We start from the raw sequence: 6,462 nt of genomic DNA on the forward strand, positions 1-6,462 counted from the left end.
TTAAAATATTAATAAAAACTAGTTAGATAATTCTATTTCAACCTGCTTATTCAGTTCAGGGTTGAAGGTGGTTGAAGCCTCTCCTGGCAGCTCAGGGTACCAGGCGGGACCCACACTGGACAGGACATGCTTCCATTACAGGGCACACTCACACCCACAGCCACTCAGACTAAGACAATGCAGCCATGCCAGCTTACCTCATGTGCATGTTTCTGGAGTGGAGGAAGAAATCAGAGTACCCAGAGAAAACCCATGTAGATGTGGGGAGGATGTGCAAACTCGATGCAGAAAGTGGCCTTGGCTGGAAATTGATTTTTTTTTTTCTCATCAACGTTATAACAAAACAGTGTTGAATGAAATACTGTTATTCACGGACCTGTTATATCTCACAATTTTATGAATCAGGAAATCAAGCAAAGGCCTGACTGAGTAATTCTGTTTCATGTAGCGTCAACTGGAATCATTTGGTGGCTTGTTGTCTGGTCTAGAGGGTCCAAGATAGTCTCATTCACATGACTGATGGGAACAGCTAAAAGGGTGGGACATTTATTACACTGTGAAGACACCTTACCAGGTTGGACTATTGGCTACCTTATTTGTAACAGTGTTATTTTGAATATCTCTTAACTAGAAGCCAAATGCATGTCCTAAATGACACAAAAAGAAAGGTAAAGAACATCTACTGAAGGTCTACTTTGTGCCAGGTCATTTTGGGCAAGTTAGAGAGAGAGACAGACAGACAGGGACAAGGAAGACAGATGAGAAGCATCAACTCATAGTGCGACACCTTAGTTGTTCATTGATTGCTTCTTCATATGTGCCTCAACTGGGGGGCTCCAGCCAAGCCAGTGACCTTGGACTCAAATCAGTGACCTTGCATTTTAAGCCAGCAACCTTTGGGCTCAAGCCAGCAACCATGGGTTCATGTCTCTGATCTCATGCTCAAGCTGACGACCCTGCTCTCAAACTGGTGAGCCCTGCACTCAAGCCAGATGAGTCTGTGCTCAAATGGCGACCTCAGGTTTTTCAACCTGGGTCCTTAGCATCCCAGATCAATGCTCTACCCACTGCACCACTGCCTGGTCAGGCAAAAAGCTCATATAATTTAATTAATATAGAGCATTTGAATAAAAATATTCGACAGCTTTGTGGTTTCTTCTTTATTGATGTGCCTCCTATCTTTCCTCCCACAATTTCAGTCCCTTCCACTACCCCCAAAAAAGATAGTGAAAGGAAAAGACTGTTGGGGTTCTAAGCCCCTAGGACAGTTAGAAAGGGAACAGAAACCAAAACAATCACTGAATGTGACAGATCGATAATCAAGTCTAAAGCAGAGTGGGAAAGGTGATAAAGAAAGGGGATGGAAGAAGAAAGGAGAGGTACCAGAGGCCATCCCCCCCATTAACCCTCCGATTAAGGGGTTCTGGAGAAGAGCCTCAAACATTAGGAAGCACAGGTCCGGGAGGAAGGAGTTCAAGGAAAGCGGGGCCACCTCTCTCTTTGTAGCATGGGGCCCCCCACTGCAGGCGCAGCAGGTTCACAGGCCTAGACACTTTCATCACTGTAGGCAATGTATAGCAAGAAGTCTTCTTCATGATGTTCCTGGTATAGCTGACCCATCGTGGCACTGGTGGGTGGAATGACATTGTTGACAAAGAAAAACAAGGCATCCTCAGCTTACAGATGAATTCTCTTCTGGATCAAGACATAGAACTGACCAACTGTGAGATCAGAAGGCACCAGCTATTTCTTTTTGTCCAGGTCTCCTCTCTGAGCTTTGGGAGCCTTTTCTACTATCACCGGGACTCGGTTCACGTATATCTTTCGGATCTTCTCGCCCTTAGAGTGGCGCTTCTCGAAAGGATGCTCCTCTTTATATACAAACTTCATCCTCTTGGGAACTGGGCTGAACCGGACTGGACTGAGGAACCCAGGGAGGGTGGTCGGGATGGAGGGCGGCGGAGGCGGCGATGTATTTTTACATTCAGTTATTTTATGTACATTGGAAGAGCCACATCTTACCCAGGGTTGAGTTCTAAACTCATCATGTGTATCAGTTGGCTCTTCTCAGAAATGGATGCTGAGACAGATAGGAGTGAAAGTAAGGAGACCAACTTTTTTATAATGAAAAGGACAAAAATAAATGGAAGAAAACAATATCATAAATAAAAGAAACATTTACTCATTGCAACAATAATACACTAATATGATAAATGCATAATAAAAACATTAGTAATATTTTATATTGTAATTATGCTTAGATGCCTATTAATTTTTAATAATAATTGTAAGAAAAAAGTACTCATTTAGATACAAATACGTCACATCACATGCAATGGATCGACTCTGCATCGATCGAATATGGACATTTACAGATTAGTCTTCCAATATCAAAAAGGAGGACATGTAGGAGGACACTTTTTGAGGGAGGACGGAACTTACAAAAAGAAGGACTCTCCTCCCTAAAGGAGGACAATTGGTCACCTTAGAAAGGGAAAAGGGAAACTGCCGCGACCAGCTCAGCAATGGGTGTTCACGAAAGGAAGGCGCTGCAGGACTTAAGAAAAACACACAAGACACCACAAAAAGAGAAGATGGGTACAGCAGACTCCCAACCTCTAGGACTGAGAGCTCAGATTTCTGCAGCCTCATAGTGTTTATTGGTCTCTTTGCTCATCAAGCCAATTAGCAGAGCCTGGGTGAAATTAGTCTACAATAGATCTAGGTGCAGAGAAAGATGACCTACTGATGCTCCCCAGCCATGTGGGAAAATGGCTATAGGGATCAGCTGCTTCCTATAAACAATCTTAGTAGTCCTTGCCAGAGCAGTGTTCTACCCCCGGCAGGACTTGGCGTTCCAAAGTCCACACCAAAAACTTGTCTCAGGACAACAGTCTAATTCCCCGCCATTTTCCTACAGGAAACGAAGGATTGAACACAAAGAGCTCCAAAACGTACTGCAAATCTGGCCCTGGCTGGTTGGCTCAGTGGTAGAGCATCGGCCGGGCACATGGAAGTATCTGGTTTGATTTCCGGCCAGGGTGCACAGGAGAAGCACCCATCTGCTTCCCCACCCTTTGCCCTCTCCTTCCTCTCTGTCTCTCTTGTCCCCTCCCCCAGCCAAGGCTCCACTGGAGCAAAATTGTCCTGAGTGCTGAGGATGGCTCCATGGCCTCTGCCTCAGGCACTAGAATGGCTCTGGTTGCAACGGAGCAACGGCCCAGATGGGCGGAGCATTGCCCCCTGGTGGGCATGCTGGGTAGATCCCGGTCTGGCACATCTCTCTGCCTCCCCACTTCTCACTTCAGAAAAATACAAAAAAAAAAAAAAAAAAAAGTACTGCAAATCTGACAAAGTCTTCACCGACCTAACAGGGAGTCCTGGAGCAAAGATTATTTAGAATTACTTTAAAATGAACCCACATCAGGCAGAAATTGTCAAGCCCTAGTGCCTCTGCTGTGCTCCCTCATTGGCTGGGGCTGCCTAGGAACAACATGGCCTGGACTGAAAGCTGTCAGCTAACTGCATTCCTTGCAGCCTGGCATTTTTTTCTTGAAGCAAGTAAAAATTAGGTAGAGTCAACAGTACCGTCAGTACACAGTATTTTCCTGAGGATGCATCTCACTTTAGCAAGTGTTAGTGCACTTGATTCCCAGATTAACAAGTTTCTCTGTTGTGAAACTTTACATTCTTAGAGTAGAACTTGTGCAAAGTTGTTTTTTCTTATACCATTTTCATCAGGTTGTTTTTTTTTTTAAAGGAATTTGTCCATTTGAATTAAGTGGTGAAATGTATTGGCATAAAACTGTTCATAATATCTTGTTAATGTCTTAATGTTACTAGCTTTTGTAGTGATGTTTCCCCTACAATTTGGGTCTTCTTTCTTCTTTCCCTTATCAGTCTCACTAGAGGTTTTCCAGTTTTATTAATCTTTTCAAAGAACCAGATTTAATTTTTTTGAACCAGATATAGTTTTGTTAATTTTATCTACTGCTTTTCCCCCCTTTTATTGACTTCTGCTTTCCTTATTAGTTCCTTTCTTCTACTTATTTTGGGTTTAATTTTTCTCTTCTTTTCTCAGCTTCTTAAGGTAGACACTTAAATTACAGATGTTAAACCACTCTTCTTGTCTAGTATAAGCTTTTAAACCTGTAACTTTTCAGCTAATCACTACTTTAGCTGCATTCCACACAATTTAATATGTATGTTTTCATTATTATTCAGTTAGATATATTTTCTAATTTTCTGTTGTTTCTTCTTTGACCTATAAGTTATTTAAAAGTATGTTGCATACTTTCCAAACTTTGGAGAGTTTTCTAGTTGTCTTTTGTTAATAATTTCTTACTTATCTCCACCATGATGAGGGAGTATGCTCGGCACGCAATCCTTTGAATTTATCCAGACTCATTGTACAGCCTGATATCCTGATGGATGTGGGATGTACATTTGAAAGAATGCATATTCTGCAGTTATTGGGGGTAGTGTTCTATAAGTGTTAAGTGTTCTTGAAATCTTCTGATTTTTTTGGTCTGTTCTATCAGTTACGTTTCTCTTTTCATGTTTATTAATTTTTGCTTTATTCATATTATTAGGTGCATGTAGTTTGCCTTTTTAAAAATGTTGGTTATTGATTTTAGAAAGGAAGGAAGGGAGAGGGAGGGAGAGATAGAGTAAGAGAGAGAGAAGAACATCAATCTGTTGCTCCACTTTATTTATGAATCATTGGTTGATTCTTGTATGTGCCCTGATCAGGAATCAAATCCTTAGCTTTGGCATATTGGGACAACCTTCTAACCAAATGAGTTACTCTGCCAGGGCAGGTGCATGTAGTTTGGATTGCTACACTCTCCTGATTAATTGACCCTTTTATCATTATGTTATGATATGTCTTTCTATTTGGTCCCTGCCTTGAAGTCTACTTGGTCTGATACTAATAGAAATATAATTGTGTTGTTGTGACTAGTGTTTGTTCGGTATAGCTTTTAATCTTTTTACTTTCACCTATCTGTAACTTTTTATTTATGTATGCTATGTAATAGCATATAATTAAATGTTGTGTTTTTATTCAATTATATTTAATATAATTACTGATATAGCTAGGTTTAGTTTACCATCTTGCTATTTGTTTTCCACTGTTCTACTTATTATTTCTTTATTCCTTCTTTTCTGCTTTCTTTTGTATTTTTTAATTATTCTATTTTTCCCTCCTCTATTGAAGTTTTAGCTCTACCTTTTTGCAGTTATATCAGTGGTTACCCTAGAAATTATAAACACACCTATAATTTACTGTAGTCGATACTGAATTAGGTTTTTACTACTTTATAAACAATGTAAGAACCTTAAAACAATATTATTCTATTTACATCTTTCCTGTGTATTACTGTTGTTGTTTAGGAAGAGGGCTGTATATTGCAAAGCAGTTCCAAACACAGAGAGAGTTGAGAGCCGGAGAACAAGGCAGACAAGTTCAGCTTGTCCTTTAATGAGTTTTATAGGGAGCTTAATTTGGATCTTATGTACGGAAACACAATCCAGGGCAGCAGCAAGATGAAATGTATCCCTGCACCTTCTACCTCCCAGACCATGACTTTATATCTTTTAAGCAGTGAGAATGAGTGGATAATCAAAGGGATCAGGTGCTAGGAGGCTCTGGTGCCAGAGAGAATTGAGAGACAGATAACACTGAGAATGACTGGCCCTGGAGAAAGAACTAATGGGAATCCTGTGATCAGCAGAGAACTCTGTGTACATATTCCAGAGCTCACCACAGGGAAGGGGAGGGGTCAAAGGTCTAGGTTCACCCACATGTCAAGAGGGTGGATTAGCTTTAAGAAGGAGTTGCTTATGTTCTCCACAGTTGTCATGTATTTTACTTTTACAGATATAATAAAGCCCCTATAAGACATTGCTTTTGTTTTAAAGAGCCACTATACTTTTAAAAATAGTCTTTAATGTTTCTTTACATAGTTATCCTTTAATGACTAGTCAGTCTTATTTTTATTCCCCTGAATGTGATGAGTTTTCTTCTCCGGCTGAATTAAGATCTTCTCTTTATCTGTTTTTAGAAGTTTGTCTGTGATGTGTTTAGGTGTGGCCTTCTTTACTTTTCTCTTGCTTGCTTGGGGTTTGCTGTGCTTATTGGATTTATGAGTTGACATGTTTCATCAAGTTTGGGAAAATTTCAATAATGAGCTCTTCTTGTTATATTTGTTCTGCCCCACAGAACACATAATTACACCTATGTTAGACCTTTTATTTTGTCCTTCATGTCTCTCATATTCTGTTCTATTATCTTTTCCTCTATCTTTTCTTAATTTTGTGAGATTTCCATTGACCTGTTTTTCAGTTCACAGATCCTTCCTCTGCTGTTCCCAGTGAGCTATTTATCCCGTCCACTTGTCTTTTTCAGTAGACTCTCCATTTGGATCTTTTTAAAAGAGTTTATTATTTTTGTTGAAACTC

The 6,462-nt window shown here is 40.2% G+C and overlaps 1 pseudogene; it reads right to left on the bottom strand.

Annotated features, from left to right (window-relative positions):
* Nucleotides 1–1,141: 1,141 nt before the first annotated feature.
* LOC136380788 (gamma-aminobutyric acid receptor-associated protein pseudogene) lies at nt 1,142–1,890 on the bottom strand (annotated as a pseudogene).
* Nucleotides 1,891–6,462: the final 4,572 nt, after the last annotated feature.

The sequence above is a fragment of the Saccopteryx leptura genome, chromosome 9, assembly GCF_036850995.1.
Source record: "Saccopteryx leptura isolate mSacLep1 chromosome 9, mSacLep1_pri_phased_curated, whole genome shotgun sequence".
Lineage (NCBI taxonomy): Eukaryota > Metazoa > Chordata > Mammalia > Chiroptera > Emballonuridae > Saccopteryx > Saccopteryx leptura.